The sequence below is a fragment of the Miscanthus floridulus genome, chromosome 1 (genome assembly GCF_019320115.1).
Source record: "Miscanthus floridulus cultivar M001 chromosome 1, ASM1932011v1, whole genome shotgun sequence".
NCBI classification, from domain to species: Eukaryota; Viridiplantae; Streptophyta; class Magnoliopsida; order Poales; family Poaceae; genus Miscanthus; species Miscanthus floridulus.
Genome location: NC_089580.1, coordinates 95,675,531 through 95,687,617, shown reverse-complemented (window position 1 = coordinate 95,687,617; position 12,087 = coordinate 95,675,531). Strand labels below are relative to the sequence as shown.

Here is a 12,087-nt window from a genome sequence, read left to right as displayed (position 1 = left end):
TACCCAGTCCACCTTAGCCAAGATGAAAGCTAGGTCAATCTTTTTCTTCCACTCTATGTAGTTGTCACCTTTGAGAGTAAGGATCTTTTTGATACAACCCATCAAGTTGTATCCGCCTAAAACCACAATTCATATGGAGTGAGAACATAAATATAATAATAATAATTGCATGTCTTACTTCCAACGTTGGTCAAAATTAAAACATACAATTGTCCTCTACACTAATTCTACATCACCGTTGGACAGAAATAGAATTAATGCATAACAAAAACTTATTATAATATTGCCATTAATCAACATTGGTCAGAATAACAACAATATTATAATAAGCTAAAAACATATTTTTTTAAAAAAATTAAATTCTCCCATAGATTCGAATTTAATAATGAAAATAACAACTTTAAAATACGGAGCGAAACCAATGATCTCAATTTAGTGAATTTTATCCATAGAAAAATTCTCTTTTCTATTTTCTTTAAGCCATTTATCCATTTTCTAGGAAATAAATATTTACTGGAAAAAGAAAAAACAAAAAATGACTCATTTTAGCACTGTTCATTGGCCCAGCAAGGGAAAACAAGCTCGGCCCACTTCTCTGCGCGCGCACTGCCCGTACCCAGGCCGCAACCTGGGCCTGGGCCGGCAAAGCCGCGCGCCGCGCTCGCCCGCCTAGGCTGCGAGTCGGCTCGATCAACCAGTGCCGTCCATTTCGATCCAACGGCTACACGGTGTGATCGACCGATCAAAACAGTGATGGGGCACCCTCCCCTGAAACCCTAACTCATTCGCTGCCTCCTTTCCTCTGTCTTACTCTTCGCTCCGTTCTCTCCTCAGCATAGCAACACCGAGCAGCAGAGCGAAGAGCAAGCAATGAGCGGCAACCATGGCGCCGTCGCCGGCCCCCTCGCCGGCGTGTGCGCTCCCCAGCGGGTGAGCATGCAGCCATCGAGCGGTCTGGGCGGCGGTGCCCTGATCCCCTCCAAAGCCCTAGATCTGACCCGGCCTTCATCTCCTCCTTCTTTGTCTCAGAGATGGTGACGGCGCCGTCGCTGGCCCTCTCACCGGCGCGCGCGCTCCCCAACGAGTGAGTGCGCCGCCGTCGAGCGGCCTGGCCGCGGTGCCATTTCCTGAGCACCCGCCCGCACGCCGACGAGGCGATAGCAGGGTGCGGCGGCGAGGTAGGCCTCTTCCCCTTCCCCTTTTCTTTTCTTTGATTTTCCTTTCTTCTTTTCTAGGATCTATCTGATTTAGGGTTGGAGATGGGGTTAGGATCGAGATTAGGGTTTGGTTAGGGTTAGGGTTTCATTGTTCTTCTTTCCCGTGAGGTTAGGGTTCATTTTCCAATTAGGGTTAGGGTTTCAATCCAAAAACGGATCGAACCCTTTGTTCTTTTCTCAGATCCGAACGGATCTAAACTGATAAGCTAGATCTATAGCTAAATGAGGCTCTGATAACATTGATAGAACCTATAAGATCAATAGGAGCATATATCTAGCCAGTACTTGCTGTTGAATATAATCATGAACCCTACAACATCTACTAGTGCAGTAACAGTAAGTAGAACAAGAGAAAAGGGAGGGGGTAGAAGATAGACGTGTCAAACCTGACACCGCAGTGGAGGAGGATCCGCTCGTGTCCGCCATGGAGTCGATGTCTGCGCTAGGGCAGTGACGGTCAGGGAAGACGGGTGGCGGCACAGTGCAGTGGTCGCGGTGACGCAGTCCGGTGGCGGCGCGGCTGGTGATTTCCCGTCACTAGCTACGCACCCTCTAGATCGGGTTTAGGGTTTGTCGGTGGGGAGCTCGACTTAGGCGAACCTCGTGACTTGAGCCACCGGCCCCTACCTCTATTTATTGCGCAGTGTGACAGGGGCCCTCTAGCCATAGTAGGCTGGGCGCCCCCGATCAGGACATGGATCAAAGGCCTAACTGGGCCGTTGGGCTCAGTTTGGGATTAGAGATCAATCTAACATGCTCGTTTGGTTGGTCTGACACGGGAGCAGCTCATGGCGTGGCTCATGAGAGGATGGGTTGCACGATGGCTTACGACAACTTGTCAGGGGAAGATTTTTTAGAACAGTGAGCACATTTGGTGGAAGGTTTCGAAGAACAACATCAAACATGGCAGGATTAGTAAAGGAGGGTTCTGTGGAAACTATAATAGCTTACATTAGTGATTGTGAGTCTTGATAGATTTGCAATTAATCATGTGCATCCAATCCAACAGTTCCATGTAACTAATTCAACACAGAAACCTAGCATTCCCTACTTTTGATAGGAAGTCAATATAGGCCAGTTGCACTAGGATGAGATTGAGGATGGATGTAAAGGCAGGGCTAGGTAGAGGCGGCCGAACCTGAGAAGTTGACGGTGTGTGGGCGCTTCATGGGCTCCTTTCTTGGCAGGCACCAGCGCGCATAGCCTGTTACACTTATGCCACGAGGATTGTTATGGTCTGGGTGGCCAAATGATAGCAACGCGTCGACCGGATTAATGTTTTTCTTCCCGGCACCTTTCCTCGCACTCGAGGTCGTCCTCGCCCTCCTCCTCGTTCTCGATCCTGCCCTCCTCCTTGTCCTCGTCCCTGCCCCCTCCGCTGCCCACCGCCTCACCGCGGCACGGTAGGGTCTCACCAGAGCTCCGCCGCCGCCACGGCGAGCCTCTACCGTGCCCACGGCGGCCTCCTCCTTCCCCTCACCCTCACTCCTGCTGCCACCATGGCCATACTTGTCGGTGAGCACCGCCACGATGCCCCTACCCTGACCGCCTCCACCGCCGCCAGGACCCTAGCAGCGCCCCTCCCGCCGTCCCCACCGTCTGGGCGACCTACCTTGCCCGAACCCCTTCTCTTCTAAGCCTGCCGGAAATGGAGACGAGGAAGAGAGAGAGAGAGAGAGAGAGAGAGAGAGAGCTGCCGGAGATAAAGACAAGGGAGGCATACAGCTGTCGAAGAAGAAGGGGACGGTAGTGTGGCCGTCGAGGAGGCTAAGTCAGGCCCGCACATAGACTTTGCGGCCTTTGCAGTACTGTTGGCCGGCACCGGCCGGCTGGACGGGAAGATATCTGTTTCGCCGTTAGCCTGCCAGTTTGTTAATTGCACCAGCCGACCCCGGCCCGTGCGGTACTGTTGACCAGCACCGGCCCGGGCGGTACTTTGTGGCCCGTATGGTACTGTTGGCCGGCACCGGCCGACCCGGCCTGCCAGTCACGGAAGATTTCGCTCCGGATTTTGTATGCCCCTATCAGTTTTGCTCGCGAGATCAGTTTCTTTGTGGTCCATCAAACACATTCGATTTCAATCGCGTTTGCATAATAGGCAGAGTTGTTTTGGACTTTTGGGTCCACTGCTTACTGCCACATGAAATTGATCGGCTTTCTACGTCTTGGACAAATTGTGCGGATTGCTCCGTAGACAGGTGTATCATATGATATCATGTCCTGTGCTTCGATAATCGGATTTGCGTAGGGTTGGCATACGATCAAATACATGATCCTGTTCAATCTAAACCGATGCGGATAGGACAGATGTGGTGATTTTGGGATTCAGTTCGGAAAGAGCAGAGGTTGATTGCAGTTCAGCTGCTTTGCTGTATCTGCGCTTTACGTCATACTCCTACGCATCAACGTATGGGTTGCTCCAATGCTCCTTCCTCTGTTCCTGCGAAGGATCTGGTGGTAGGAGAGAAAATACATCATAATTTACTGGGTGCTATAATCCAAAACCATTATTACTGCGTCATTTCTCTGATGGTGACAAAGCAGTTCCTCCGACTCGAGTCGGAGTGACGATTTCGCTTACATCCGGGCAACGTCACCGTGACGTTACGTCAGTCAGAGGATCTCGTTCCAGTATATGAACAGAGGCTCGTTGAATTCGAATTTCCACATGCTGCTCAACGAATACATCCAAATCCAGGACCATAGTGTGAACCTGCAAATTGAGCAACGAGAACTTTCTTGACTAGTAGCATGCGTGGTCAAGACGGCAATGGTAGTCAATTAAGAAGATATATAAAATGGCACAGATGGAGGCACCAGAACTCCAGAAGAGAAGCAAGCATTGGGTCAGAAGAACATCAGGTTAGTATACACGCTGCACATTCCTTTTCTGCATTCATCTTGGCGCAATTAGATTAAGCATTAGGCAACCACGATTTGTGTCAACACCCGTGTTCTCAATCTATTTGCTTCTCTGATTCGGGCTCATATGGAAATCTATACAAGTGAATGGAAGACAAATAAGCATATATATACATGCATAAATGTTATTCATGTCCCACACCCAGTTCCACATGCTGCTTCCTATGAGTCCACTTGTATAGATTTTATTCGAATTTCCACTGTCGGACTCATAAATTTTGTTTTGTTCAAAAATCGTCTTGAATGCAGAGAAACTGCTTCGTAATGTTTCTAGCAATATGGCTTCTCTTGCTGCATCTGCTCTCACTGTTATCAACCTCATGCGTTCAAGCATTGCCGAGCAGAAATGAGACCGACCATGATGCGCTGCTAGCAGTCAAGGCGGGTCTAAGCCTGCAGTCGACGGATGCGCTGGCCTCATGGGAAGCAAGCGCCGACTTGTGCCAGTGGATTGGCGTCATCTGCAGCAGCAGCAGCAGCAGCAGGCATAAGCACAGAGTATCCGCTCTGAATCTGTCCTCCATGGGACTTGTGGGAAACTTGGGCCCTTCCATCGGGAATCTCACACGATTGAGGACTCTGGACCTTAGCTACAATCTACTGTATGGCGAAATCCCTCCAGCGATTGGCCGGCTATCACATGTGTTGTACCTTGATCTGTCAAACAACTCGCTCCAAGGTGAAATCCCCCCCACAATTGGACAGCTACAGAGGTTGTCATATCTTGATCTGTCAAACAATTCACTGCAAGGTGAGTTCACAGATGGCCTTAGGAACTGCAGTCGCCTTGTGACCATCAAACTTGACCTGAACAACCTCAGTGGGCAAATCCCGGATTGGATTGGAGGTCTGTCGATGCTCAAGTCCATGTCGTTAGGGAAGAACAACTTCACTGGGATCATCCCACCATCACTTGGGAACCTCTCATCACTGCAGGTAGTTTACCTCAACGACAACCACCTCAGTGGACCGATCCCTAAGGACCTTGGCAGGTTGGGTAACCTTGAGGTGCTGGCTCTTCATGTAAACCACCTCTCCGGCACCGTCCCACAAACAGTCTTCAATCTCTCCACAGCGATCCACATCAGTCTGCACAAGAATGAGCTTGAGGGCACACTGCCCTCCGATTTGGGTAATGGCCTACCCAAAATCCAATACCTTATCCTTGCGGTGAACCATTTCAGGGGACACATTCCAGCTTCGATTGCGAATGCGACCACAATGCAATCCATAGACCTGTCTTATAACAGTTTGACTGGAATCGTGCCTCCTGAGATTGGGACTATTTCCCTAAACTACCTGCTACTCAACGGAAACCAGCTGAAGGCTACCAGTAACCACGACTGGAAGTTCATCACACTCTTAACTAATTCAACAATGCTCCGTGGTGTCGCACTGCAAAACAACAGATTTGGTGGTGTGTTTCCAAGCTCTATAGCCAACCTATCAGCACAACTCGGGAGGCTAGATATCAGGTTCAATGAATTATCTGGTAGGATACCAGATGGGATTGGTAACCTTCCCAAACTATTCAAGTTGGTCTCGCCGGCAACCAATTTACTGGACACATACCTGACAGCATAGGAAGGCTAAAAATGCTCCAATTCTTGACACTTGAGAACAACCAATTGTCTGGGGCAATGCCATCTTCACTCGGGAACTTAACATTGTTGCAGCACCTTTCAGTAGATAACAACATGCTGGAGGGACCTCTTCCAGCGAACCTCGGGAACCTACAACAACTTAATGTTGCAACATTTTCCAACAATGCACTTTCAGGTCCATTACCAGGAGAGATCTTTAGCCTATCATCCTTGTCATACATGCTAGATTTATCTGGGAATAATTTCAATAGTTCTCTTCCGTCTGAAGTTGGTAGGCTCATGACGCTCACATACTTGTACATACAAGGGAACAACTTATCTGGAGTGCTGCCAGATGCTCTAAGCAATTGTCAGAGTTTGATGGAGCTCCGTTTGGATCATAACTCCTTCAACGGTATCATTCCTGCATCCATGAGTAAAATGCATGGTTTGGCACTGTTAAATTTGAGCAAAAACAGCCTCACAGGAGTGATTCCTCAAGAGTTGGGACTCATGAATGGCCTGAAAGAACTGTACCTTGCGCAAAATTACTTGACTGGACAGATCCCTGAGACCATGGAAAGCATGGGATCATTATACAGGCTAGACATATCCTTCAACCATCTTGATGGTCAAGTTCCAGCAAAAGGAGTATTTACCAATTTGACTGGTCTCTCTTTTAATGGGAATGACAAGCTATGTGGTGGTATTAAAAAGCTGCATTTGCCTGAATGCCCTACTGAACCAGCAGAGCATAATAAAAGGATACTAAGAGTCATTCGAAATGCTATGAGTGTGACTGCTATTGTCATCTTGGCGTGCTTCATCTTGGCAGTTCTTTTCTTATTTTCAAAAAAAGGATCAAGACTTCTATCCACCAAAAAACCGATGGTTCGTCCTCTATTGACGGATGACATGTACCCTCGACTTTCTTATTTTGATTTGTCCCGAGCAACAAATGGCTTTAGTGCCAGCAATTTGATCGGTACGGGACAGCATGGATCAGTTTATAAGGGGACAATCCTGTTAAAGGGCGTGCCAACTACTGTAGCTGTTAAGGTATTTGATCTTGAACAACCTGGCTCTTCAAAATGTTTTTTCACTGAGTGTAAGGCGCTTAGCAAAATTCGCCACCGTAACTTGATCCATGTTATAACATGCTGCTCTTGCTCTTATTTGAACCATAATGAATTCAAAGCTCTAGTGTTGGAGTTCATGCCTTATGGGAACCTTGACAAGTGGTTACATCCAGATGTATATTCCGCAAATCCTGTCAATGTACTAACGTTAGTGCAGAGATTGAACATTGCTGCTGACGTTGCCAGTGCACTGGACTATTTGCACAACAACTGCCAGCCTCCAATAGTTCACTGCGATGTCAAGCCCAGCAACATTCTTCTTGGGGAGGACATGGTTGCTCGTGTCGTAGACTTTGGCCTCACTAAGATTCTCACGGATCCAGTTGGTGAGCAGTTGATCAATTCAAAGAGTTCTGTGGGAATACTAGGAACAATTGGATATGTTGCTCCAGGTAACTGAATACTCTATATGTAGCTCCAACAGCAGTTATAGTTGGTACACTTTTAATGCCGTTTATCCTTGCAGAATATGGTGAAGCTGCTCGCATCTCTCCACATGGGGATGTCTATAGCTATGGTATTGTACTCCTTGAGTTGTTTACTGGGAAGGAGCCTACACATGACATGTTTACAGATGGATTGACCCTGCAAAGATGGCTTACCCAGATCGACTGATGGAGATTGTAGACCCCTTTCTGCTATCCATTGGGGCTGAAACAGGGAAAATCAATGGTGTTATGGACTACGTCACAAGGCTTGCACTATCATGCAGCAAGAGCAGACCGACTGAGAGGCTGTGCATGAGAGATGTTGTAGCTGAGATTCAGACAATAAAAGCTTGCTACATTGCATAATGAAAGAAGGCAAAGTAGCATCTGAATAATGTAACATGAGTGCCCAAATGCTTGAAGTTCAGCTTCACAAAAAGATAACAACTGGTAAATTAGTCAATAAGATTGGGGAATGAAGCAGCTCGTGCAATATACAAGAAAAGGTTTCCCTTAAACGAGATCAATGTGTTTGGGAGTATGGTGGTACGGGTTCCCCACTTAAAAATTGTAGGTCAGTCGTATTTTTCTTATCCTGGTGTAGTTATTGCAACATTTCCACCCATATCCTAGTAGAATGGGGCGCACCCTTGTGTGTTCTTAGACCAGAGCTGACGATTCGAGGATGTATAAGGTACAAAAGCCCTATTCAATAAAAAAGATCCTACTATATTAAATAATATATTACGTTCAAAAAAATATTAAATAATATATTGAACAGTTGAGACTCGGTTGAGAATGAATGGTCAGTACAATGCAGCTCTACCTCAAAACATAGTGGCACTCTTACGTGTTTGTTTGTTACTGTTGCAATTGCAGTAGATGCTCCTGTTAGATGTATATGTGATGTATAAATGTATTTTCCCTCTAGCCGGAGGGGTTCAATGCATATGTAACGCTTGTACGTCTAGCTCTTTGGACCTGTGAATACAAAGGTCTCCTTAACCTCGCTCCCGAGATACGCAGATTTTGATTTCTCTAGAGCCAGGCTCGCCAGATGCGAGCAATTACCGAGATAATAATGTTGTTAGTGTATGATTAGTATATATTAATTGATAATACTGCATTCAAGAAATATTGAGGAATAGTGAGATGAATAAGAGTTATAAAAGGATAGTTGCATATAATAAATATTGTGATGACGATGATTTTTTTTTCTCGAACTACGTAGGAGAGCTGCGTGTCAATTTCGTTAAGGTAGAAATAAAAATATACGAGTTTGGTTAGACCCTACTTGAGTACAAGAACACCACCAACACACACCCACTCTTAACTAAAACAGACGCGCCACAAACTATATTGATGTCGACCAAACAAAACAGCCTGCCTTATACCCCCAAGGCCGGCTCCCTGACCAAGAGTTCCTGGAGCTTTCTTGCTCCAGCACTACACCAAAGATTACCCTAAGCGCTGACAGCCCTAAGAACCTCCTGGATGCTTGGCGTGGCATTTTCAAACACACATGAGTTACGGTGCTTCCACACCTCCCAGGCTACCAAAATTATCAGGGAGTTGAGACCCTTCCGTTCAGCCTTGGGCACTGACGATATCCACCACCATTTAGAGAAACGAGATACTGTAGGTTCTGGCAATAGAGAACTGAGACCTAAGTATTGAAAGATTTGAGCCCAAATTTGACGAGTGAATACACAGCCAACCAAGATATGATGAATAATCTCTTCAGCTTGATCACACAAAGGGCAAGCCTTAGGATGGGGCAGTCCCCTCTTCGCAGGGCGATCAGCCGTCCAACACCGATTGTGGAAGACCAACCAAATAAAAAATTTACAACGGGGAGGTGCCTAGCTTTTCCAAATTCTTCCCCATGGACCAAACCTGATGGTTCCCACAAAGAAGGCAGCATAAGCCGATTTACTTGTGTATAAACCAGATTGGGCTAGCTTCCAAGTAAATTGATCTGGAACCTGTTGCTGCAGAACCATTCCATCCACCATGTCCTAGAGCTGCAGGTACTTGATGAGGACTGGTACTGTGCGAGCTCCCCTGATGTCATCTACCCACTTTCTATTCTGGAGTGCCTGAGCAACAGTACATCTCTTGGCTATACGTTTGGGGACAACATTAAATAGGTTGGGGGACAACTCAGCCAAGGTGTGACCGTCTAACCATCTATCTGTCCAGAACCAAATTTTCTCACCATTCCCTACTATGGCATCTACTGCAATATTGAAGAGGGCCTAAGCCTTGCGGGGGACTTGTATTGGAAGACCAACCCATGGTCTTGATGGATCAGTTTTCTCAGCCCACAGCCAACGAATCCTTAAAGCGCAGCCAAGGAGTTCTAAGTTATGGATCCCAAGGCCACCATATTCAAGAGGCTCGGTGACTCTATATTTATTTCTCACCTATATGCTTTTGTCAGAGAATGTCACTTATGCTAACAATGTATTTAGAACCTATATTAATGTAATCATTTGAAAGCTATGTTGTTTTCACTAATCGGTTTTGAAACCCGAACTTGTACTATTATTTGTGAACCCATTTGTAATATTATTTCTGCTGTAACTCTGCGTATGTGATGTGTATTTGCTTAACCATGCGATCTTGGTTGTGATGTTGATTTACCGAGGTCCTTCGTGACACTTGGCAGACTATTAGGTTTATATAAGTGAAAATATGCGTGTATCAACGTGTTAGCGGAGACAACCGTACTTGATCTTGTATAAATTGAGCGGTTCTGTCACAATTACTATCTTGTTTCATCACCTTACTGCAACATAGACCTCAGCACACGGGACTACTGCTCATGCTTGTTGTTACTCTCCTTCTCCTCCTCCTCCTCCAAGTGGTATATCATCGTCGTCGTCGTCGTCGTCAGTTAGGTATATCATCCAAGTGGTTCATTGATTCTAGTGTTTCTTTTCATATGAAACCTGATTGGACACACTTGTCCTCTATGTCATCTCCCAACCCACCCATAATTGTTTAGATTGCTTATGACACTTCTCTTTTTGTTGCTAGGTGGGATTTTCTTTCTAAATCTTCCTTTCATGTTCCTAATAGCATTCTCGAGTCTAACTCTTGTTGTATTTAGGATCTTCATACATGCCTTTTGGTGGGGACTAGACCTAGGTGTTATGACTCACGACGTCTATGGGAGCTTGATTGGCTGCATCTTCCTTTGTCCAATTTGGCTAGCTCATCACCCAGTTCTTCTGCCTCTGTGTCGATTGCTTCATCTACAACTACTTTTGTGCAGTGGCGTCGTTGTCTAGGTCACCTCTAGGTTCTAGACTGTACACTCTAGTTAGTAGCGTTATCTTAGGCCCTATTTCTAGTAATACTACTCTTCACTGTACATGTTGCAAGCTTGACAAATAGATTTATCTTATGTCTTCTCATGATCAATTTCTTGATATTTACCAACAATTTGTCACTATGATGCATACTCAGTTTGACTCTCACATTCGATCTTTTCATACGAACTCTGCTAGCGAATACATCTCTGTTGTGCATTGTCTCTATCTTGTCGAATAGGGAACCCTTGTTCAGTTTGCATGTCCTGGTTCTTTCTTAGAATGACATTGCTAATCACAAGCATCGCCGCATTCATGAGACTACTTGTGATCATTTGATCTTTGCATGCTGTGGATGAGGAGATTGCTGCCTTGGAGCGCCTTCCGCTTGGGATCTTTGTACCTTTGCCACCTCATGTCACTCCCATCACCTACAAGTGGGTGTATAAGGCCAAGACTCGCTCGGATAGTTCTCTTGAGTGCTACAAGGCTCGTCTTTGTGGGACGTGGTTTTTAGCAAGAGCACGGTCATGACTACAAGGAGACCTTTGCTCCTATTGCTAACATGACTACTGTTCGGACTCTTCTTGTAGTGGCTTCTTTTCATCAGTCGTCCATCTATCAATTGGATGTTAAGAATGCCTTTCTCAATGGCGAGCTACACAAGGAAGTCTACATGTAGCCCCCTCAAGGGTATTATGTCCCTAGTGGCATGGCTTGTCGACTGTGTCATTCACTTTATGGCCTTAAGCAAGCTCCACAGACCTAGTTTGAATGCTTCACCTCTGTTGTCTTTGATGATGGCTTTAAGCCTAGTGACCACGATGCTGCTCTCTTTATGCATACCTCCCCTTATGGTTGCACACTTCTTCTCCATGTCGATGACATGCTCATCAAGGATGATGATTCTCATTACATTGATTTTGTGAAGTAGCGCCTTAGTGATAAGTTCTTGATGTATGATTTGGGTCCCTTTTGTTACTTCCTTGGTCTTAAGTTCTCTTTGACATCTAATGGTATCTACCTCTTAGGAGAAGTACATTATATTCTAGACATCCTTTCCCATGCTGCTCTCACTAGTCACTACACTTTTGATACTCCTATGGAGCTTGGTGTTCACGCCTACGACCCACTAATGGTGAACCACTAAATGACCCCACTCGCTATCATCAACTAGATAGGAGCCTTTTCTATCTTAGGATGACTCGTTCTGACATTTCTCACTCTTTTCACATCCTGAGCCAGTTTATCTCGCCTCCTACCCAACTTCACTCTGCTTACCTCCTTTATGTAATGTGATACCTTCGTAGTGAAAGGTCCTAATGGCTAGCGGGGGGGTGAAGAGCCTCTTAAAAAATTCTACAGCACCACTTAAGCCGAGACAAGAACCCCTCACAATCACCAAGGTCAGAGTCGGAGACAAGTACCTTCCTTCGCTCGGTTGCATCTTCCTCGCTGCACCAAGCAATGTAGGTGGCGGC

The 12,087-nt window shown here is 46.1% G+C and overlaps 1 pseudogene; it reads left to right on the top strand.

Moving 5' to 3' along the window:
• The first annotated feature begins 3,961 nt into the window (after window positions 1-3,961).
• LOC136490033 (probable LRR receptor-like serine/threonine-protein kinase At3g47570) lies at window positions 3,962-7,962 on the top strand (annotated as a pseudogene).
• The last annotated feature ends 4,125 nt before the right edge of the window (window positions 7,963-12,087 follow it).